The following is a 25,193-nucleotide window of genomic DNA, read 5'->3' as shown; positions in this document are numbered from 1 at the left end:
ACACCACTAGTTATTCTCAGCCGCGCGGGATTAGCAGAGCGGTCTTAGACGCTGCAGTCATGGACCGTGCGCCTGGTCCCGGCGAAGGTTCTAGTCCTCCCTCGGGCATGGGTGTGTGTGTGTGTGTGTGTGTGTGTGTGTGTGTGTGTGTATGTTTGTCCTCAGGATAATTTAGGTTAAGTAGTGTGTAAGCTTAGGGACTGATGACCTTAGCAGTTAAGTCCAACAAGATTTCACACACATTTGCTCAATTATTCTCACTGCTCTCTTTTGTGTAATCAGTACTTTATGTCTAAGTGGTGAGTTACTCCAGAAAACTATTCCAGGAGCCTCTTGATATGCTACATCAATTGTCGGTATGACTCTATTCGGTGTACAAAGCTGGATATAGAGAATTTTTTCAAAATTAAGGAAGAGTCCATTTTCTGAGAACTTTCAAAGACACCCTTAACAATACCTTCACCTGCTTTTTCTGGAATGAGATTTATTATAACACACGTGTCGTCTGCAAAAAGTACTAGTTCTGCTTGCTGAACGTTACTGAATATGTGTGGGAGATGATGTAGCGGTAACTTCCTCGTTCTCCACGACCTGCAAGAACCATTGCTGACTTGCAGCAAGAGGTGCAAGATGACTGGTTCAGTCTATGGCAGGATGCCATCGGCGCCTTGATGACTGTTCGCATGCGAGAATACATGCTTACGTTGTCGACAGAAGAGGGTAAACTGTATTATGATGCTACTGTTTGGGCAGCCTTTACTGTGACCCATGGGTCTCATTTGGCCTGAATTTTTCATCATCCACTCCTACGATGACGAACGACCTGCCACCTCGCTTCTCAATAAAATTACCCTCTCCTTGAGGGTGTCGCATTTTTTTTCTTCCGGTAGCGTGTGACCTTTATCGTTACAAAATGTGCAATCACAAAAAAAGTCCACATTTGCCCTGCTGTTATACGTGATCTAAATAAACTGCGAGTCATTCCATTCGAGGGAAAAAGTTAACGTAGAAAATGGCAGGCGTTCGCGTGATTGGCGGCATTTGCTGGCCCCTGCGGCTGAATGATGGTTCGTCCCAGCAGACAGAAGAGCGAGACGACAGAATGGGACAGACGTAAAAGCAGCCCTCATTACGAGCCGTTAAGGGAGAGCCAGGCTAACGGAGCGGCCATTACGCCCCTGTACTGGCTGGTATCCTTCCAACACGCAGCGGAGCGTTTTCTTTCGCGTGGGACGCCTCCACCCAGCCACCTCCAGTGACTGACGATTTCGCGTCCAATCCGGACGGAGTCGATTACTTCTCTTGTCCCCCTAACACCCGCCAGGTGGCAGCCAAATTGGCTCATCAGCTCTTCAGATTAGCGTCACAGAGACAAGAGGCCACCTCGGAGCCACGAAAAAAGTGCAGAGGTTTACCTGCCTCACCGCACACAGTCTTCTGTTCTCTTTTCTTTCTTCTGCAACAGTAATAGACTCAGTCGGGGAGATGGTCGATTCCAGTATGGGCATTGTCACTATAAGGTTCGTTCGAGCAGTTACCAGAAAGCGCCAGACAACAGGCTGTACTGACCATGCGCAGCTTCGATGACGTAGGCAGCCCGTGCTTGGTGTTTGCTCTGCTCATACGCTTCTCGTCGTATTTCTGGTGGAATTTCGTGCGTGGTGAGGCATCACGTGACCATATGCAGCCCTGCGGCATGTTGTTGAGAGGACATACTGAGTTGTACTTTGAGCAATTGTTTTATCATATCCCACACTGATAAAGGATGCAAATAAGGAAGCAGTTCTTGGCAAAATATCATTTCAAAATTAGGTTCCACAGCTCGAAGTACCATAGAATTTTGCTAAGGGGTGACTTCGACAGTGTTTATTTTTTTTTTTAATTCGTCCTCTGAAATATTGTTATGTAGCATTTCCAACAGGTTTGCAACTAAACAGCAGTGTAAAAAGCTAGTGGGATGGAATACAAATCTCTTGGGGGAAAAAAAAAGGAGAGAGAGAGAGAGACAGTTTCTTGTGTAGCTTACACCGAAATAAAGGACAATAAATTTCATACTATTTCAAAATGTGAAAAAATTAACATGGTTTCTGTGAGGCAAAGAAACTGTACAACTGACAGTTTATATTCTACTCTAGGAAGAAATATGAAGCCATGTGGGGAGTTGAAACGATAAAACACGGTATGCGGCCAGTCTAAAATTTAGTATAGAATGGCATTTTATAAATTTAAGATGTAAACACAAATTAAGAAATAACTTCAGGCCTAGAGGAAGTACTAGACAAGTGCCTTGTGATCGAAAAACACTGTTTCACAGAAGGCAGATTTATAAAATTGTGCTACAGCTGTCATTCTATTTGAAACAAAATATTTAGTTCAAAACTACTGACAAAATTTGCCTACTTAGCTTCAAGTCAATGTTTACGTATGTTCGTACGTATATAGCATTAAGAGATCTTACAGTGTCATAAAAGGAACAGCACATCATAGACTACTCCAGCAGCATCGGAATTTCATAAACCATACTAAACTGCTTCATTCCGCTCTAATTGCACATTTCTAAGTCCAGATGCACGCAGAAGTACCTGATATTCAGCTTTTCAAGTGGTTTTCGTGATACCAATTTTCTTGGAGGTCCAGTACTGTATTCTCATGTTTGGTTCTTTATTATCGTATAATATCATTAGTCCCAGAAAATTAAAATTTGCACTTTAAATTGAACGAGGTTGAAAGTAGCCAATAGTGCGGAATGAAACACTTCGTTTCAAAAAAACTAACTGCCTCAGCGGAGAAAAATTAATAGAAGCAAATTTATCTATAAAACAGACAGAAATAGCTTCATTAAGACATTAATGGTTGATTGCTAATAACGTGGAAATAATATATCAGAAAATTGAAACTACGAACTTGTTTCGGTCTTTCATGGTTATGAGAATGTATATTAATTCACTTGATGGCTCCCGGCCACAGAAATCTGTTTTGATTTCATTTGACGTGAGAGCTGTAAACGAAGACACGAAACACACACACCGGTCACGTGGGGAAGGTACGCATTTCTCCTCCTTACACGAGGCATCACAACAACGTTTCACCAGGCAACGCCCGTCAACTGTGTATGAGAAATCGGTTGGAAACTTTCCTCATGTCAGCACGTTGTGGGTGTCGCCACCGGCGCCAACCTTGTGCGAATGCTCTGAAAAGCTAATCATTTGCATATCACAGCATCTTCTTCCTGTCGGTTAAATTTGGCGTCTGTAGCACGTGATCTTCGTGGTGTAGCAATTTGAATGGCCAGTAGTGTATTAGGACCACCTTGTACCTGTCTCGGAAGAACACAAGAGAGATGTTATGTATCGAGAATTTATCAGTCGATTACGGGAATTGTACTCTACGTACGGATTACTATCAGGATATTTTCCTCGGACAAAAACTTTCTGGACAATCCCGAGGAGCAATTGGACGGCGAGACAGGAGGCCGTAGACACGCGAGACGGCCATACGGGATTCCGGGGGCTCGGGATTCGTCACGCACGCAGCGGGCAGTAAAAGCGGTGCGCCACGTAACACCCGCCCTGGGACTCGGGGGCGGCGCTCGCCCCCCGTGAATCCAGGCCGGGGACCGTGCAGCAGGGCTCCGAGATTGCCCGCCCCAGCGCTGCGGCGCTGCGCACGAAACCGGCAGAGGCACGGACTCACAGGACCGGCGGTATTGCTACAGTGAAGGGGCAGAAGTCGGCTGAGGACCATGGTGAGTTGACTGGATCAATTGTATACGCCCTTGTATTGCTGCTTCACCTGTCTGTTCAGCGAAGACAGTGAGCTGTGCAGTGAAATTCAGCTGCCCCTACCGCTGGGTTTTATGCAACCAGCAAAGCCTTCAAATACACGGTGACACACGGGAGACGGACGGTTTTGAACTGCGTAGTACTGAGGGCGCGGTGGTGGGAGGTGGTCGTGGTGGGGATAGTTCTGATCGACACAAGACGCCATTTCATTTACTCAGTCACTATGGAGCAGTGGGATTTGCAACGTCGAGTATCTGTCTATGACAGTTTCGTGAAAAGTGGTGACACTATTATTGCTACGCAGCGATTGTTGCATGCACGGTTTAATGTCGGTCGACATCGAGCTGTTCCGAGCCGTAACACAATCCTCAGATGGGTGGAAAACTTCAGATGAACTGGAAACATACTGGATAAGAAGCATCGTGGCCCGAGACGCAGAGTAACGACACCTGAAAATGTTGAAAGAAGGGTAAGGGAAGCGGCAATCAGAAGCCCAGGACGGTCAGCTAGACGTCATACTAGTGAGTTACGAATCAATCCTGAATGGGTGAGACGAATTTTGCATAAAGAATTAAAATTCCATCCCTACAAAATGCTCATTGCCCAACAACTTAAGAAAACTGATTTTGCTGTACGAAAAGACTTCGCTTACAGAATGCAACTGATTTTGGGATCGAATGAAAATGAAATTTTATTGATTAGCGATAAACTTCATTTTCATTTAAACGGGCCGGTGAATAAGCAAAACCTATGTTACTGGGCTCTAGAACATGCACACGTTATCCACCAGCGTCCTGTACACTCAGAAAAAGTGACAGTCTGGTGTGCTCTTGGCTCTGTTGGCATTATCGGGCAATATCTTTTTTTGAAGAGAGCGGGGCCACGGTTACTGTTTATTCGGTTCGTTATATTCGTATGCTTGAAACATTCTTGAAACCAGAACTAAGAAGACGACGAATACCTTTAAAACGCGTTTGGTTCCAGCAGGATGGGGCAACATCGCACACAGCAAACACTTCAATGACAGTTCTTAGACGCATATTTCGTGGCCGGATTATCTCACCTTTTGGCAATGTTCCTTGGCCTCCCAGGTCTCCCGACTTGTCAGTATGTGACTTTCTTTCTGTGGGGGTACCTTAAGAACTGTGTCTATAACCACAAACCACGAAATTTGGACGAGTTGAAGAATACAATCATTCAAGAAATTGCTGCCATCCCTGCAGAGATTTTAGTCCGTGTGATGGAGGAGTTTGAGAAGAGACCACAGTCCTGCATTCTAAATGATGGACATCACCTTGACGACACTATTTTTCACAAATAACTTTGTTAACTAAAATGGCAAATAATGAGCTTTCATTTTCTGTAAATAAACATGAATTCATTTTAAAGTTGGCTGAGTTTTATTTCCTTAAAAACCATCCGTCTCCCGTGTGTCACCCTGTACCACGCGCAAGCGACCTTCAAACGCGTTTTTCTCGAATAACTAGAAAAAACATGACATCTAGCGAAAACTTAGCCCAGTAGAAAATATAACTACATTTGCTTTTCTACCAAGTAAGTCTAGTTCATTTTTTTAAGTCATTAATAGAAATGTAATAGAGTCCTTGTATGTAGCGAGCGAGAGAATACGAAGATCCGGTGTGTGCTACTAGAAATCGTTGCAGGCTGCATAAGACCAGAGGTAGGGGCAGCTGACTCGTGCTGTACAGCTCTGCCATTAACGGCGGCAGACATAGTGACATGGAAAAAGAGGAGCAATGGTAGAGTCTCGTGTCAAAATCTGTAGGTACAGTCTGCATGCATTACCACGCCGAGAAAAACCGAGACGCGACCATAAACCTTGGTATTAGTACTCTACATATCCACGCTTCCATGTGACACATCTTTTTCCTACTGGTGGAGGAGCAGGCCCCTTCGTTGTAGAATTTTACATTTTGCGTACAGAATAAGCGTTCCACCTCGAAAATAAACTCATCGTCATTCTGGAAATGACTGCCACGTATTTCTTCCTTCATCCGATAAAAGAGGAAGAAGTTAGGAAACGATTTCGGTTGAAATATTTGATTTGATCCAGTTCTTGTAACTTAAGTAAATAAAACTAATATACCACCAAGAAATGTTAAAAATAAAATATATGATAGACAGTAACTTTCTATTATTGTTCCTGTTATTATGCCAGTAAGGAAGGTTTGTAAAATAATAAAAAGTACGGGGGTAAGGTATAATTTGATAGCACAAGGAAGCAGCATATGTGACTGCCCTGTGCAGACTGACCTGAGGCGACGTGGAGCTAAAACGCCCCGTCGAACGGGTTCCGCGACACTTCGTGTTGACTGCCTCTCATAACCCTCCGATAGGATTTCGGTAGTGTGCTTCTGTACCCGCTTGGCCCCGTACGAGCATAATCTGCTTACACAGCACTATGGCAGGACAAACAGCACTCAGCATCACCGAGCGCGAGGGGTAAATCTTTACCTTCCTCGGCAGTGCTGAATCCGTAAGTCATCCACATTCTTTATGTAATCAAATCCACTGCTTAAAGAAAAAAAAGTGAAGCACCAAGCAGATACGGTCAGATGTGAACGTAACTTCATACACATACATCATCGGCGGGTATGTAAAGGATTGGAGTTGCAATTCTCTGTGACAGGTAGAATGGCTACCACAGTGCATTAGTGTTGTTACCAACCTTCGTACGGTATATGTGGGCGTGAAGAGCGTCAGATATCGATTGATCACTGAGAAGGACACAGAGATGCTGCGTACTCCTGTGTGACAGCATCATCAGCATCTAGCAGAGTTTGAAAGGGACTTCACTGTGGATCTCAATTTGGCCGGCTGGTCAAATAGTGCCGTATCCAGCTTTTTTGGGGCATTTGGATGTGAAAATGGCCCACTGTTCATCTGTATGAGAACGTGAGGGCATGCATACTTGTCAAGGTATCGGCCGACCACGTCTGACTACGAGAAGAGAGGATCAATCATCGTATTGTGCACGAAGCACATTAGTGTTCTACGTATGAACATCACTGTTCTTCGCGGATTGAGATGCATTATTTACAACGAATTTCATTAGCGAAAATATATGCTCTGATGGTGCAGTTAAAATGCCTAACTCCTTGAATAGGTGCCTACATGACGTCCTTGGGAGAACACCACTAGTTATTCTCAGCCGCGCGGGATTAGCCGAGCGGTCTTAGACGCTGCAGTCATGGACCGTGCGCCTGGTCCCGGCGGAGGTTCGAGTCCTCCCTCGGGCATGGGTGTGTGTGTGTGTGTGTGTGTGTGTGTGTGTGTGTGTGTGTGTGTGTGTGTGTGTGTGTGTGTGTATGTTTGTCCTCAGGATAATTTAGGTTAAGTAGTGTGTAAGCTTAGGGACTGATGACCTTAGCAGTTAAGAGCGTCAGATATCGATTGATCACTGAGAAGGACACAGAGATGCTGCGTACTGCTGTGAGACAGCATTATCAGCATCTAGCAGAGTTTGAAAGGGACTTCACTGTGGATCTCACACATCTGTGGCTATCATTCGATAACAGCAAACAGACTCCCTGCAACATTCTGTCTTGTTCCGCAGAGCTCGTTGGACAGCAACAGCAGCAAGATTAGGAAACTATCGTTCGATTAGGAAACTACCTCCCGATACGTAGGCTTTCGTTAGCATCACAGCACAAATGGCTGTTTTTGGAGTGGTGCCGTGTCGGGAAAGCACGGATGCTGATGAATGACGTACTGTGTTCAGTGTTGAATCGTGGTCCTGCACCACCCACGATGACTATCCTGGAGAGGTTCCATTCTGCTAATGTTTCATTGGAGAAGCAAATGCACCATCAGGTATGACTTTAGCTCACGGCTCGTAGTGACCGAAGGAACTTTGACAGAACAACGGTAGGTCACAGACATCCTGCATCCTAATGTGTTACCTCTCTTGCAACAGTATAGCGCTGCCACTCTTCAAGAGGATAATGCTTGTCGGCATATCACACACGTCTCTATAAACTGTCTGCCTAATGATGAGATACTCCTGCGGCCAGCAATACAACCAGGAAACGTGTTTAGGACTACCTCGGTTGTCAGTACCATCCTAGTGCGTACCAAGGATATCAAGAACGCATTCCCAACCGAATCAGTCAATGAATACAGGGAGTGGAACGTCATACTGATGAATCGGCTCATACGGCCAAGTTGTTTGAAAATGTGACTATTTTGTAATCACTTATGAAACATAACATACTCTCCCAAGTGAAGTTTCATTTCGTGCCTTCTTCCTCTTCCGGGTGCTTCACCTTTTTTTTTTTTGTCAGGCCGTGTATAGCGAGTGAGTAGACACACCTTAGAAATTATTTTTACGTCAGATGTAATATTGGAATACCAGCCGTAAGTTTGTGTAATGTAATTTGGGGATTAAAAACTATTATTGTATGCAGTAAGGATCAGAGGACAAGGAAGAGAGGTGGGAGGACAAGGGATTGTGTCAAACCGAGACTCGAACCATAATCTTGAATTTTATTGGCGATGAGCTGATGTTGTTGCAGTAGGCGAAAACTGATATCAGTATTGTAGGACTTGACGAAATGACAGCCAAGGACAGTAGACAGAAGTGTTAGGAGGAGGAGGAGTAGGAGAATGAAACGAATACTTGTTCTTGAGAGTAAGGACAGAAGGCAGCGTACACAACACGACAGGGCTGCACCCGCAATCGCAAACAGGGCTGGAGCATGCACCATCTCCAGTGCCGGCCCCAGACCACACCGTTCAGTTCTCTCGCCACATTGGTTACATCACATTTCCCCTAGTACGTATATTGCGTTTATTCTTTATCTACACTGCTGTCCATCCAAACTGCACAGCAGGAAGGATAGGATGTACCGAAATTTTACTTACTGTGCGTATATAATATAGTGGAATGATGGTTCAAATGGCTCTGAACACTATGGGACTTAACTTCTGAGGTCATGGGTCCCCTAGAACTTAGAACTACTTAAACCTAACTAACCTAAAAACATCACGCACATCCATGCCCGAGGCAGGATTCGAACCTGCGACCGTAGCAGTCGCGCGGTTCCCGACTGAAGCGCCTAGAACCGCTCGGCCACCGCGGCAGGGATAGTGGGATTAATACATGCTTACATTCGTAGGTAGTCAGTGGGCATATAGGGTGCGAAATTTAGTACTTAAGAGTTGCCACTTCTCACATTGTACGGTCAAGTCCACTCCATGTCATTTGAACTTGTTGCCACAGTTGGCCACACGTAGTGGCTGGCGAGTGATGGCGTGACCAGATGTTTTCAATGGGTATAATAATAATTCCATTACATGAGTGCGAGTCGTCTGTTCCTTCGAAAGAACGTACACCACGCAGATGCCGCATGGAAGGGGGATCACTGCTGTCAGCTGCAGCGGAACATTAAGCGGAATCAGTGGCGAAGAGCGAAAATGTGTACCGGACCGGGATTCTAACCCGGGATTTCCTGCTTACTAGACAGGTGCGGTAACCAGTTCGCCATCCGGGACACAGCGTTAGCGCCACTGCATGGACTATCTCGGTACGCCTCACGGCTGATCCAGACTCCCACCGAGCTCCACCCATCCGTAGTCCCTGTCCATTACAATATAATTGATAAGTCTGGCTGGCCAATGGATCCACTTTCTTGAGTGCACGAAAGACATCCGACCTCTTGTGCGAATCTACGAGTAGCGAACAGGAGTGTAATAAACAGGGACAGCGTATAGGGGGCGCTTGGTGGCAGTGTGGATTCGCCGGCAGGCGTACCGAGACAGTCCGTGCAGTTGCGATAAACAAGGAGTAACGAATGGCGCAGTTGTTACTGCACCTGCCTAGTAATCAGGAGATCCCTGGTTCGAATCCCGGTCCGGTACACATTTTCGCTCGTCGCCACTCATACCGCTTAATGTCCAAGCTGCAGCTCACAGCAGTGATCCCACTTCCATATACATATAGTAATTGCCTGTGGCTGAAAGATCTGGTCGCAGTCTTTCAACTTATCGTCACTTCAGCGACCTCTGTCTCCCTAACCTGCTCCAGTAATTCTGACGGGGAAAAGGGACCTATCGTTTAACACGGAATCCGAACTACCTGCCATTCCTGTAGAATCTCCATATCACTTAGATGTGAAGGCCAATTTAAAAGCAAGATTATATATTCCGTAATCCGAATGGGATTCGATCCCACGATCTTTCAGTTGCAGGCTTACGCCACCACCTGGCTCGATTTTCAATGGAACAGACATCTGGAAAACGTGCTGTCCAGACCAACAGTCCAAGGACCTTTACCGAGGTAGGTCAGCAGAGCACGTGCAAAATGTCTTGCGTTACCTTGTTGAAAGCTAATGTCAGGAGACTTCGAAGACAGGGCATTAGGTTAAGTTAGGTTAGGTTAGGTTAGGTTAGCTCCGGCCTTAACACGTCAGAAATGCAGCATTTCGGTCCGAATTACCGGATATGCCAACCAGAGTTGATCGTGTTGTGTACGCAGTGGCAACTCATACCATCACGCAACGCAGTAGGCCCGAAGGGCGATGACGAATGCAGTCTGGCACGATTCGTTCTCCTCTAAGCTTCCGTCATAAAGCTGCGCGCAGAACCGAGAAACTAAGACGACGATGTGGTGGCAGTACAGTGAGCAGTGTCGTCGTTGGCTACACCATTTCCGGTGCGCCTCCCTGTTCTGTTGCGTCAAGGGAGGTGAAGAGGAACGAAGTTCGCTGCGCTGACAGTCCGTGGGTCACCGAGACGTCGTCGCACTTTCCGTCTGCACACCAGGCTTGTTGTCTGACCCAATGCACGTGACATGGCCGTGCGACCATCCACGAACGGACTAATAATACGGCTGTGCTCTCAGGCGTTAGTCACGTATGTCGTTGAGGTCCTGTATTACGTTATGGTCCTCCTGAACCCTTCGATTCCTGATTCACAAGACAGTCGTGCGGTCCGGACAAGCCTGTATAGTCCACGATTCTGTCGCTGTCAAATCTCGACACGTGCTGTTAGACGTTTCTGCTTCTCAGGCGAGGCGTAATACGATCCTACAAACAAACAACATTCAAATGCCTTTTCTGAGTGAGAAACCAGCAATCTAATCTTCTCTTATGCATGGAAAGCGGTTCTGCTGATATGCTAATCATTCTTGACATTAGTTGCTCGTAGCCTTCATGGTGCTCCAGATTTTACGGCTAGGAGTGTGACTATTATCGCAAATACTGTCCAGTAACATTAACATCACCCCTTGTGAACAGATTCAGTAGCCACCTTTTGCACCACGAACCGCTGCAAGACGTACAGGAAGAGAGTCAACTATGTGCTGCAAGATACAGACACGGATACGGAGTCAGCTGCCCTATTGTTTGATGGTCCATGGAGCGTACAGTCCCATCGAGCTGGTGCCAAAGCTTCTAGAGTTGGGTTTAAATCCGGAGAGTTTGGTGGCCAGGGGAGTACGGTAAACTCATCCTGGTGCTCTTCGAATCACGCACGTACACTGCGACCTGTATCACATGTTGCGTTGTCCTTCTGGTAGGTGCAATCGCGTCGACGAAAAACAAATTGTATGTACGAGTGGACATGGTCCCCAAGGATAGAGGCATGCTTATGTTGAACCCACTGTGCGTTCCAGAATGACGTCGCACAGGAAATACCACTAAAACATTCCGCGCGGACCATACCGCTCCATCCACCGGTCTGAACCCTTTCAACGGTTGTTGCAGCGTGTTAGCTTTCAGACGTTTCGCCCCGCAGACGCCAATGGCCATCTGTACGATGGAACATAAAACGTGATTCGTATGAAACGGCCACCTGTCGCCACTTAGTGGAAGTCCGGCTGCGGCACTGGCGTGCCGATTACATTAGATTACGCGATAAAATGGTTCAAATGGCTCTGAGCACTATGGGACTTAACTTCATCAGTCCCCTAGAACTTAGAACTACTTAAACCTAACTAACCTAAGGATATCACACACATCCATGCCCGAGGCAGGATTCGAACCTGCGACCGTAGCGGTCGCGCGGTTCCAGACTGTAACGCCTAGAACCGATCGGTCACTCAAGCCGGCGATTACGTGGTAAGCCACACAAATCTGAAGGCTGCAAATTCAGCTAAATACTTAGGTATTACAATTACAAATAACCTATATTGGAACGATCACATAGATAATATTATGGGTAGACCAAACCAAAGACTGCGATTCATTGGCAGAACACTTAGAAGCTGCAAGAGATCTACTAAAGAGACTGCTTACACTACGCTTGTCCGCCCTATTCTCGAGTATTGCTGTGCGGTGTGGGATCCGCATCAGGTGGGACAGACTGATGACATCGAAAAAGTACAAAAAAAGGGCAGCTCGCTTTGAATTATCGCGAAATAGGGGATATGGTGTCACAGACATGATACGTGAATTGGAGTGGCTATCATTAAAACAACGGCGTTTTTCGTTGCGACGGGATCTTCTCATGAAACTTCAATCACCAGTTTGCTCCTCCGATTGCGAAAACGTTCTGATGGCACCCACGTACATAGGGAGAAATGATCATCACGATAAAATAAGAGAAATCAGGGTTCGCACAGAAAAATTTAAGTGTTCGTTTCTCCCGCGTGCCGTTCAAGAGTGGAGCGGTAGAGAGACAGCTTGAAGGTGGTTCATTGAACCCTCTGCCGGGCACTTTATTGTGAATAGCAGAGTAATCAGGTAGATGTAGACATCATTCGTCGCCAATGATCAACAGACAGCACTAGTGAACGAACCATGTGCCTGCTGCGAAGGCCCACAACCGTCAGCGTTCGTTGAACGTTCTTTGAACAGACGCTAATGCTAGCGTCTTGGTTCAGCTGGTCGGTCTGCTGCTCAACAGTTCCACCTTTATTCGCCCGTACACACCTCCCCAGCCTTCGTTCGCCCCTGTCGTTTATGGCCCGTTGTGCACCATCGTCGTCTCGGCGCCTGTTTTGGATAGCGCCATTTTGCCATCACGATAAACTTTAACCAAAGCGTCACGCGAACAATTTCCAAACTTTACTGTTTCGGAAATACACTACTGGTCATTAAAATTGCTACACCACGAAGATGACGTGCTACAGACGCGAAATTTAACAGACAGGAAGAAGATGCTGTCATATGCAAATGATTAGCTTTTCAGAGCATTCACGTTAGGTTGGCGCCGGTGGCGACACCTAAAACGTGCTGACATGAGGAAAGTTTCCAACCGATTTCTCATACACAAACAGCAGATGACCGGCGTTGCCTGGTGAAGGTTGTTGTGATGCCTCGTGTAAGGACGAGAAATGCGTACCATCACGTTTCCGACTTTGGTAAAGGTCGGATTGTAGCCTATCGCCATTCCGGTTTATCGTATCGCGACATTGCTGTTCGCGTTCGTCGAGATCCAATGACTGCTAGCAGAATATGGAATCGGTGGGTTCAGGAGAGTAATACGGAACGCCGTGCTGGATCCCAACGGCCTCGTATCACTAGCAGTCGAGATGACAGGCACCTTATCCGTATGGCTGTAACGAATCGTGCAGCCACGTCTCGATCCCTGAGTCAACAGATGGGGACGTTTGCAAGACAACAACCATCTGCACGAACAGGTCGTCGACGTTTGCAGCAGCATGGACTATGAGCTCCGAGACCACGGCTGCGGTTACCCTTGACGCTGCACAGACAGGAGCGCCAGCGATGGTGTACTCAACGACGAACCTGGGTGCACGAAAGGCAAAACGTCGTTTTTTCGGATGAATCCAGGTTCTAGTTACAGCATCATGATGGTCGCATCCGTGTTTGGCGACATCGCGGTGAATGCACATTGGAAGCGTGTATTAGTCATCGCCATACTGGCGCATCACCAGGCGTGATGGTGCGAGGTGCCATTGGTTACACGTCTCGGTCACCTCTTGTTCGCACTGACGGCAATTTGAAGAGTGGACGTTACATTTCAGATGTACCACGACCCGTGGCTCTACCCTTCATTCGATCCCTGCGAAACCATGCATTTCAGCAGGATAATGCACGACCGCATGTTGTAGGTTCTGTATGGGACATTCTGGATACAGAAAATGTTCGACTGCTGCCGTGGCCAGCACATTCTCCAGATCTCTCACCAACTAAAACCTTCTGGTCAGTGGTGGCCGAGCAACTGGCTCGTCACAGTACGCCAGTCACTACTCTTGATGAACTGTGGTATCGTGTTTAAGCTGCATGGACAACTGTACCTGTACACGCCATCCGAGCTCTGTTTGACTCAATGTCCAGGCGTATCAAGGCCGTTATTACGGCCAAAGGTGGTTGTTCTCGGTACTGATTTCTCAGGATCTATGCACCATGATTGCGTGAAAATGTGATCACATGTCAGTTCTAGTATAATATATTTGTCCAATAAATTCCCGTTTATCATCTATTTCTTCTTGGTGTAGCAATTTTAATGGCCAATAGTGTACTTCCACCCTTGGCCCGAACGCCAATTATCATGCCCTATTGAACGTAAGATAAATGGCTGCGTTTCCCCATTACGACCACGACGTAACTTTTTTCCGCGTCACCGCGACACGCTTTACGTATCTTCCACTGCCGGTGCTGCCACCTGCTGTCTGTGAGTGGTTACTGCACGCTGACATCGCATACAGGCGTTGGTCGCATTACTGTGACTGGACTGTGTATCTGCAGGAAGCGCCAGCACCCAACGCAAAGGAATATCGTTGGATGCACCAATTTGATTTAACCGAGGATTGATGGAAGGCATCGCAAATGGCTTAGTGCAGGAGCCGTCCTGCCGTTCGCCTGACTTAGTCTTTCTTTCCTTAAAGAGAAAAATCTCCTGCCTTAAAAACCGCAACACATTAAGAGCGTGCATCGCAGACTGAGCAGAAAATGACCGCTAGCGCTGCCAGAGCGGGAATCGGTACTTACCTATTTGTGTGCCACTCTCGCCGTCTCGTCTGGCTTGCACGAGACGAACATCACATCCATAAAAGCCGGATCAGAATCATCCTGCAACAAGGAGAACGGATACTGTCAAGCGAGGAGGAACAAAGTCGCCTGCGAATGTGACAACACAGTTATACCTCAATAAAAGCGATATTTGCCAGCAAGGCAGCAGTTAGCGCTTAGCTTTTCTTCCCCACTGTAAAATTACGTCAATTGTGATCCGCCCGTTAATACAAACCAGAAAAAAATGTTGTCCACGTTTCATTTCTTGCCCGAAGCAGTTCTGGTGTTTCACGACTGCTTGAAAACAGAAAAAAGACGCGTGTCTTTGAATAGAGCACCTCTCCAAGTTCACGAGACATGTTGTTCATATGGGCACCTTTCATGCAACAGCCAACGTCATATGGAAGAAGAGCACGTGATTGCAATTTATTAAAGTCGCTGCTGTCCGGGAAGGCGAAAGGAAGCAATCCGCTTTGTAAATCTGTTCGTTGGGCTGCCTATCTGCAGTCGCGAACAAGTTCGATTCGACAATATTGAGAGAATGGTTTGTCTACATGTTTTGACACGCTTACTCCCTTGCAGTGCACTGTGAGGGTTTGCAAAGTACGCACCTGATGATCGAAACAAACATGGATGGAAACTTTTGCAGCGACGGGGTCGGTTCAGAAACGGACAAGCAGCGGTACGCCATCGGTTTCAGAGAAGACTGTGCTGGCAATTCGAACTGCATTCACGGGGTCGCCACAGAAATCGATTAGACAAACATCGCGTGAGCTTCAAGTGCCAAAGAGTACAGTGCGTAAAGTGGTTCGCAAACGTGTTAAACTGTATGTGTATAACGTCTAAATTGTTGACGCATTACAACCAAATGATCGCCCAAAACATAAATAATTTCCAATGGACATGCTGAACCGTTTGGATGAGTACAATGGTTTCTTGAAGTGTGCGTGTTTTTCCGATAAAGCTCCATTTCATGCTTGTGGATCAGTTAACCGTCGTAATGTCCGGATCTGGGGATTATAAAATCTTCATGTCGCACGAGAACACAAACATATTCGGCGCAGTCAAGAGGTTAATGTATGATGTGGTTTAATTGATCAAGTGACTGCCCCATTTTTCTTCCTTGAAATCCATGTCAGTGGCTATGATTACCTAGACATGTTGGTGAATTATGCCGTTCCCCAGCTACAGGATATGCAAGACGGCTCTGAGCACTATGGGACATAACGTCTATGGTCATCAGTCCCCTAGAACTTAGAACTACTTAAACCTAACTAACCTAAGGACATCACACAACACCCAGTCATCACGAGGCAGAGAAAATCCCTGACCCCGCCGGGAATCGACCCCGGGAACCCGGGCGCGGGAAGCCAGAACGCTACCGCACGACCACGAGCTGCGGACTTATGCAAGACACTATCATCTTTGAGCAAGATGGCAATCCGCCTCATTTTATTAATGAAACCGTCCCCTACAGGTACATTAGCAGAGACGTCATAATTCCATGGCCTCCAACATCAGCTGACTTTACCCCCTTAGATTTCTTTGTTTGGAGGTATGTGAAAGATACTGTGTACAAAACAGCAGCTCCTGATTTTGTGAGATTGCAACAACCCACCGGAATTGCAAAATTTGTGGCGAGAGATTGATTACGGGCTTGATACATGTATTTTGCGAGTTACCAGGGATGCACAATTTGAAATGGTTTAAATGTCGAATTGTATTACCTGTATTAAATGTTTATATAAGGTTCAAAACTTAATGGGTAGAGGCATATGTGGTGTAACGCATGTTTCATTTACGATAGCCAATAAAGTGTTACATAGCTTGGTTATCAGGGTAAATATTTATGGGCACACTGCATATTACCTTTGGAACTACATGACACTGCTTACGCTACTACTCGTCCGGTGCTACTGAATAGCTGTTTCGTAAGTGCCAGATGTACGGTGCATCCATACAGAAGGTGTTTGGTGGCGGGGGGTTGTGTATTTTAATACATACATATGGAAACCCGTTAATGAAAACTAGAGTTAAAAACGTAAATACATCGATCAGATCAGCAATCTGGTCACATGCATCCACATGATACGTAATACACGAAATTTTTTGCGATAAAATACTCGTATTATCTATGCCACAGTGTATTACGGGGTGTAGTCTATACAATGAGATCGGTAGTTTATAGGTATTTTTTTTTTTTTTTTTTTTTTTTTTTTTTTTTTTTTTTTTTTTTTTTTACAATCATATACCACCAAATATGCTACAGAAGAATGCTGAAGATTAGATGGGTAGATCACATAACTAATGAGGAAGTATTGAATAGGATTGGGGAGAAGAGAAGTTTGTGGCACAACTTGACCAGAAGAAGGGAACGGTTGGTAGGACATGTTCTGAGGCATCAAGGGATCACCAATTTAGTATTGGAGGGCTGCGTGGAGGGTAAAAATCGTAGAGGGAGATCAAGAGATGAATACACTAAGCAGATTCAGAAGGATGTAGGTTGCAGTAGGTACTGGGAGATGAAAAAGCTTGCACAGGATAGAGTAGCATGGAGAGCTGCATCAAACCAGTCTCAGGACTGAAGACCACAACAACAATAACCACCAAATAAAATAGCAAACAGTTGCACATTGTTGCGTCACCATCCATCTGGCTAGCAAGTTCACGCAGTAAATCATCTACCAGCCTCAGCAGTCCTTTATCATTTTTTTAAATGAAGAATAGTTCTTGTTTACGCATCATAATTGGAACTATTGAGCAGTCACAAGTTGCACCTAACTTTTTCTTTAGTTTTACATATTTCACTAGACCACTGCGCAAACCTTCAGAAGTTACGTAGCCGATAGCCACACGTTACAAATACCTGGCTCTGTATAGGGCCGCCATCATACATAAAGCGTGGCCCTCAGCTACGTAATTTCGGTACGGTTGAGTGAAACGTAAAAATAAAGAAGTAGTTACATGCAACCGGTGGCTGCTCTACAAAAACGCCTGCCTTCGCTTAACGAATCACAAGCGAAATTCTACATTCCTCAGTTCACAGTAGACTCTGATATGCTAGCATATCATTGAGTTTAACCACACACTTCCTAACGCTATGTTATCACACGTCACACTGACTGGATGGTACGAACCACTTCGTTTGGCAGTCACTCGTTAAATAACCGATAACCCGCGAAGTTGATTCGTGTCTCCATAGCACATCAAATGTTAAATAAGGTTAATTTGATTACTATTAACGAATGAAAATAAGCGGTTTGGTGCGCAGACAGGAGGAAAATATTCCCTAGCTTTCACTAGAACAGCTAATCATACCGCACGTAGTTTCTTTTGCACACTTTCCCATGAGTTACGGTGAAAGATAAATCACACAGAAATTTAAAGGCTGTCAGTTCAATTAAATACCAAGGGATCACAATTGCGAACAGCTTACCCTGGAACGATCACACAGAAAATGTTGTGGAGAAGGCAAACCGAAGACTGCGTTTGACAGAACACTTAGAAGACGTGGTGGATCTATTAAAGAGACTACCTACTTTACACTTGCCCGTATTCTGCTGGAGTATTGCTGACCGGCATGGAATCCTTGCCAAATAGGACTGACAGAGTGTAACACTATAGTACGATGGCCAGTATTTCTCTTCTGATTAATAAAATTTTGTATGAAGTGTAATCTGTGTAATATGTGCTCTATGATATGTTTTGTCTTTCTCACATAATCTCTTTGGTTATCTTTAGAATTGAATAATTTTGTTTGAATAATTTTATGTTGAACTGTCAATGTGTTTTCCAACAGGATAACGCTCGCCCAGATACCGCTGTTGTAGTCCAACACAGTATCGTCGCGTTGCTTTGCCCTGCACGATCACCAGATCTGTTTCCAATCGAGCATGTCTGGGACATCATCAGACGACAACACCAGCGTCATCCACAACCAGCATTAACCGTCCCTGTGTTGACCGACCAGGTGCAACAGGCATGGAACTCTATCCCGCAACTGAAGTCCGACACCTGTACAACACAAAGTTGCATGCTTGCATTCAACATTCTGGCGGTTACACTGGTTATTAATATACCAGCATCTGAAATTTGCAATGACATACCTCACGCTTACATTAACCTATGATCTTGAAATTTCGGGGACATATTTGTCTAAATATCATATTTAAGTGATCAGCATTGCATTAATCTACCGGGTGATCAAAAAGTCAGTATAAATTTGAAAACTGAATAAATCACGGAATAATGTAGATAGAGAGGTACAAATTGACACATGCTTGAAATGACATGGGGTTAAATTAGAACAAAAAAAAAATACAAAAGTTCAAAAAATGTACGACAGATGGCGCTTCATCTGATCAGAATAGCAATAATTAGCATAACAAAGTAAGACAAAGCAAAGATGATGTTCTTTACAGAAAATGCTCAATATGTCCACCATCATTCCTCAACAATAGCTGTAGTCGAGGAATAATGTTGTGAACAGCAATGTAAAGCATGTCTGGAGTTATGGTGAGGCATTGGCTTCGGATGTTTTCTTTCAGCATCCCTAGAGATGTCGATCGATCACGATACACTTGCGACTCCAGGTAACCCCAAAGCCAACAATCGCACGGACTTAAGTCTGGGGACCTGGGAGGCCAAGCATGACGAAAGTGGCGGCTGAGCACGCGATCATCACCAAACGACGCGCGCAAAAGATCTTTCACGCGTCTAGCAATATGGGGTGGAGCGTCATCCTGCATAAACATCGTACGTTCCAGCAGGTGTTTATCAGCCAGGCTGGGGATGATGCGATTCTGTAACATATCGGCGTACCTCTCACCCGTCACGGCAGCAGTTTTTTTTTTTTGGTTCTAATAAAACCGCATGTCATTCCAAGCATATGTGTCAATTTTTACCTCTACAATATTCCGTGGTTTATTAAGTTTTCAAATTTATACTGACTTTCTGATCATCCGGTATATTAATTATTTTTTGGTGTTACGATATTTTTTCCATCAGTGTAGCTGTTAGGTTTTATAGGGCTTTCATTAATTGGTAATATAGTTACCCACTGTACCGTTTGTCTGTGGCCGTCATTCACCTCGAAGTTGTCGGGGGCGGGGACTGTTGTGTGAAAGGTCATAGCCGGCCAGCACAGGACAGAACCCGCTCCGGCCAGCAACGCAGAACGACTTCCGGGAGGCGCGTGAAATATGCAGCCGCGTATCGAGCGCCCGTGGATCCCCTGCGAGGGCTGGTCTGCCGTGACAGCCCACCGCTGGGCCGCGCCGGTCACGCCAAGGACTCGCCCACGCGTCCCCTCGACCCTAGTCTGTCCTCTGCGCCCCATCACTCTATTCTGACGCGGGTCCTAACAAGGGGCTTCTCTGTTGCCACACGCTACTGCCACCACACCACGACTCTTCAATCATGCAAGATGACCAACACGGGGCAGCGACGAATGGCTCTAGCGCAGCCGCTCCCATCCTGTTGGTGTTTATGTGGTGTCACCGCCAGACACCACACTTGCTAGGTGGTAGCCTTTAAATCGGCCGCGGTCCATTAGTATACGTCGGACCCGCGTGTCGCCACTATCAGTGATTGCAGACCGAGCGCTGCCACACGGCAGGTCGAGTCTAGAGAGACTCCCTAGCACTCTCCCCAGTTGTACAGCCGACGTTCATAGCAATGGTTCACTGACAAATTACGCTCTCATTTGCCGAGACGATAGTTAGCATATAGCCTTCAGCTACATTTGCTACGACCTAGCAAGGCGCCGTATTCAATTGATAATATTTATTATGTGAAGCATGTATCATCAAGAGCGATGTTCTACAATTGTGGATTAAAGTTAAGTATTACAACATCTACGTACTTTATTTGCAATTCTCAAGACATTGTCCTGTTCCAGACCTCGCGCCAGTCAGCGTGTAATTAAACGTGTGCATTTCGGCCTCCTCTAGAAACAGTGTTGGCTCTTCTGCCAGCACTACAGTTTACGCGTTGGTGGAGGGAGAGGCATAAAACGGAAGTTTTTAGATTTTAGTTCAACTAATAAAGAAACATACTCTGACGAAAATGTGAAGTGTTACACCATGAACACCTTGTTAGAAGACTACCAAGCTGGTAAAGGGCTCTGAGGATATGGAAACACCGCGCGAAACGAATGCTGGAACATAAATGCATATGAAACCAAACTTACAGGTTGCACTGTCGTATTTGTATTTGACCACGACCGGCACCTGTGTAATGTCCTCAATAAGGTGAATGTTGTAGCAGCCCTTTTTCTGCTTTCGCTTTTTCGTCTAACAGGTGAAAGTTTGGTTTTATTTTTTACACATTGACTGTCATTGAGGTTTTACTTTTAGTTAACATTGTCCCGGCTAAGTATCAGTTTGATTACTTTTAAAACCCAATGTTAAACGTGGGTCACTACACGTATAGTCTTCCCAACTCTGAGAGAAGAATCTTTAGTAGCTTTACTTCCAATGTTTACAGATGACGATACTTTAACTTTTCGTTCAGTTGTTTTAGTTACGAATCGCTAGTTTATTATTAGCATAGATCACGTAACCGTAACGTTTATTAATCTAAGTTAATGTTCAAAACTTGTATTATGTTTCAAATTAACAACGTCAGTTTATTGACAAGAATTATTAATAAATAGCTTCACTCATTCGATCTCATTCAAAGAAGTTCTTTAATTAGATGTCTAAGTAGGATTCCCGCTAGCATCAGAGATGTTAGATAATATCCTGTCACTTTCGGTAAATAAGTTATTTCTATTTAATATCCGCAAACTGTCATTAATTATGATCACTAGTCGCGTTGTCTGAAGGGGTAACTAATACCACTTATCTTTCAACATTTTAGAAATAGGAGTGCAACATTTGAAGTTTAGTTCGGTGCTAAATTTCGTTGGGAGTATTGGCTGACATACCAGGGGTAATAGTCTCTGAAGCGTTGGGAACCATTGCTCTAGAGAGAAAGGACACTACGCGATTTGTAGGTACACAGAGGATAAATTTTCTGATAAAGCTGGAGTTCTTTAGCTTTCGGAGTAAATCTCTCTACACGTTTATTTGAAGGAAAGCAATGGAACACAGACAATGAAGCTTACTGTTTATGAAATTACGGTGACAATAGGAAAATCATAACCGGTACAACAACAGTTTTTAAGCCTTTGCTGAGGACCAATCTGGCCGCATACACGGAGTCAAAAAACAATGTGTCAAACATACAGTATGTGGCTGATTGTAGAGGAAAAGGCTGATGGTTCCGTGAAAAACACACACACACACACACACACACACATACACACACACACACACACACACATCGATATAATGAAGGAGCACACGGAGGAAGGGGGAGAGGGGGAGGGAAAGAGAAAGGAAGGGGGAGGGAGGGAGGGAGGGAGGGAGAGAGAGAGAGAGAGAGAGAGAGGTGTTAATACAGTGCCCATTGTTAGTACCTGAACACGTAGCGATAACCAGAAAAGGTGTAATTCGCGTTTTGTGAATATTCAAACAAGCAGTGATCCACAACACGATTATCAGTTTTGTAACCGCCTAACGTGCAGGATCTAGTAACAAGATTTCACACAGTAACAATGAATCTTGTCAAATGCAGAGTCCGCCCAAGCAAATTATAATTAATCGCAAAACTGTGGGACCGGCCACGTGACAACGGGCGCCTGCAAACATAACGTCTGCAACCCGCAGCACACACGCACACACTCCCAACACTGACCGGCATGTTTCTACAGTGAAAACACTTTTGTTATCACTAGAGCCCGGATTTTATGCAATATCAAATTAAGAACTATGTACCCAAAATTAGTGAAATATGTAACTAAGTGTTAATGAAGTAATTATATGTAAAATACAAAATTTCATTTTTTTGCTAGAAAATGTCAGTTCACAGTAGGCTACTCAAATATCTACACTCCTGGAAATTGAAATAAGAACACCGTGAATTCATTGTCCCAGGAAGGGGAAACTTTATTGACACATTCCTGGGGTCAGATACATCACATGATCACACTGACAGAACCACAGGCACATAGACACAGGCAACAGAGCATGCACAATGTCGGCACTAGTACAGTGTATATCCACCTTTCGCAGCAATGCAGGCTGCTAATCTCCCATGGAGACGATCGTAGAGATGCTGGATGTAGTCCTGTGGAACGGCTTGCCATGCCATTTCCACCTGGCGCCTCAGTTGGACCAGCGTTCGTGCTGGACGTGCAGACCGCGTGAGACGACGCTTCATCCAGTCCCAAACATTCTCAACGGGGGACAGATCCGGAGATCTTGCTGGCCAGGGTAGTTGACTTACACCTTCTAGAGTACGTTGGGTGGCACGGGATACATGCGGACGTGCATTGTGCTGTTGGAACAGCAAGTTCCCTTGCCGGTCTAAGAATGGTAGAATGATGGGTTCGATGACGGTTTGGATGTACCGTGCACTATTCAGTGTCCCCTCGACGATCACCAGTGGTGTACGGCCAGTGTAGGAGATCGCTCCCCACACCATGATGCCGGGTGTTGGCCCTGTGTGCCTCGGTCGTATGCAGTCCTGATTGTGGCGCTCACCTGCACGGCGCCAAACACGCATACGACCATCATTGGCACCAAGGCAGAAGCGACTCTCGTCGCTGAAGACGACACGTCTCCATTCGTCCCTCCATTCACGCCTGTCGCGACACCACTGGAGGCGGGCTGCACGATGTTGGGGCGTGAGCGGAAGACGGCCTAACGGTGTGCGGGACCGTAGCCCAGCTTCATGGAGACGGTTGCGAATGGTCCTCGCCGATACCCCAGGAGCAACAGTGTCCCTAATTTGCTGGGAAGTGGCGGTGCGGTCCCCTACGGCACTGCGCGGGATCCTACGGTCTTGGCGTGCATCCGTGCGTCGCTGCGGTCCGGTCCCAGGTCGACGGGCACGTGCACCTTCCGCCGACCACTGGCGACAACATCGATGTACTGTGGAGACCTCACTCCCCATGTGTTGAGCAATTCGGCGGTACGTCCACCCGGCCTCCCGCATGCCCACTATACGCCCTCGCTCAAATTCCGTCAACTGCACATACGGTTCACGTCCACGCTGTCGCGGCATGCTACCAGTGTTAAAGACTGCGTTGGAGCTCCGTATGCCACAGCAAACTGGCTGACACTGACGGCGGCGGTGCACAAATGCTGCGCAGCTAGCGCCATTCGACGGCCAACACCGCGGTTCCTGGTGTGTCCGCTGTGCCGTGCGTGTGATCATTGCTTGTACAGCCCTCTCGCAGTGTCCGGAGCAAGTATGGTGGGTCTGACACACCAGTGTCAATGTGTTCTTTTTTCCATTTCCAGGAGTGTATGTTAATTCTCTATCTGTCATTTCTTCTACAAGGTACTGAAGTACATGCGCCTCTTATTCAAGTATTTAATTCATACTGGAACCGTAAGTACGATTAATTAGAAAATACTTTTCTCAATCGTCTTTCGCCATGCACTGTCTTCTGTCTGGCAATATGGTTTTACAATTACAGAAGGCTAGCTCAATGACGCAAGAAGTAAACAGCGTTCATTTATACAGAGGAATTGTGCTACGAATAATGTTCTCAGGAGGTTCTACAATTTTACTATTAAATAATCGAGACAAATTAACAAGTTTTCAGTATCTAGGGTTCTTATTCAGCTCAGACTGCAGGTTACTAGAAACTACACCTCTCACTTCAACTGGTGCAACACCGATCTTCCAAACTGCATCTTCCATTATTACCATAGCCTCTTGGAGTGGCATAGTTTACGTCTCCAGTTTCCTAACACTATCGGGAGGCCAGCTGAAGTGACTTGCGATGTGTGAAACTGAACTGAGCGCTTTAGAACTGTTAAATGCTGGCAAGGATTCACTCACAGACACTGCAGGATCAGGAGAAAAGTTCTCCATCACTGACTTCACAGCTTAGAACTGCTTACTGTAGATGATCACTGCTTCAATCCAAGTTGCCCACCTTGTTATCACTGGCTTCGGAGGCAGATGTACATCAGGGAGCTCCTGCTTATAGCGTTGTACACGATAAGCACATTTCGCTGCTGATATCGGTGTATTTATTTCTGGGAAATGATGTCTGGCTGTCTCTAGCACTCGCTGCAACGCACGAGACGTACATGTAACACGCGATAAGACTGGATAAAATGCATTAAGCAATTTCCTCGCTGTCAACATTTATGGAACTGCATCTGTCTATGACAATAAGACCCTCTCTTCTTTTATGCCATTTGGCCACTGTACCTAAATTCCTTCATTAATGAATCTAGCAACTGTTCATTAATTGTCGTCTCCAACGGTTTACAATAAAATAAATAGGGTTTGATGCAGCCTCAAAATCGAACTTGCTCACAGTTAGATTAGCGATGAAACGACCTACAGCATGTGTTATCTGATGACCAGAAATCCATATACGTGATTTGCGAATGGCAGCCCCGATTTT

At 45.7% G+C, this 25,193-nt stretch overlaps 1 protein-coding gene across 4 annotated transcripts in view; it reads right to left on the bottom strand.

Annotated features, from left to right (window-relative positions):
- LOC126461814 (protein yippee-like 2) overlaps positions 1-25,193 on the bottom strand; it is a 654,536-nt gene that overhangs the window by 100,906 nt on the left and 528,437 nt on the right. For all 4 annotated transcript variants that reach the window (XM_050096026.1, XM_050096025.1, XM_050096027.1 and 1 more), the window contains one exon: positions 14,699-14,779. The gene's annotated coding sequence lies outside the window, so the exon portion shown is untranslated. The remainder of the gene's footprint in view (positions 1-14,698; positions 14,780-25,193) is intronic.

This window comes from Schistocerca serialis, chromosome 1, assembly GCF_023864345.2.
Source record: "Schistocerca serialis cubense isolate TAMUIC-IGC-003099 chromosome 1, iqSchSeri2.2, whole genome shotgun sequence".
Classification (NCBI taxonomy): Eukaryota; Metazoa; Arthropoda; class Insecta; order Orthoptera; family Acrididae; genus Schistocerca; species Schistocerca serialis.
This window is presented reverse-complemented; position numbering and strand designations above follow the sequence as displayed.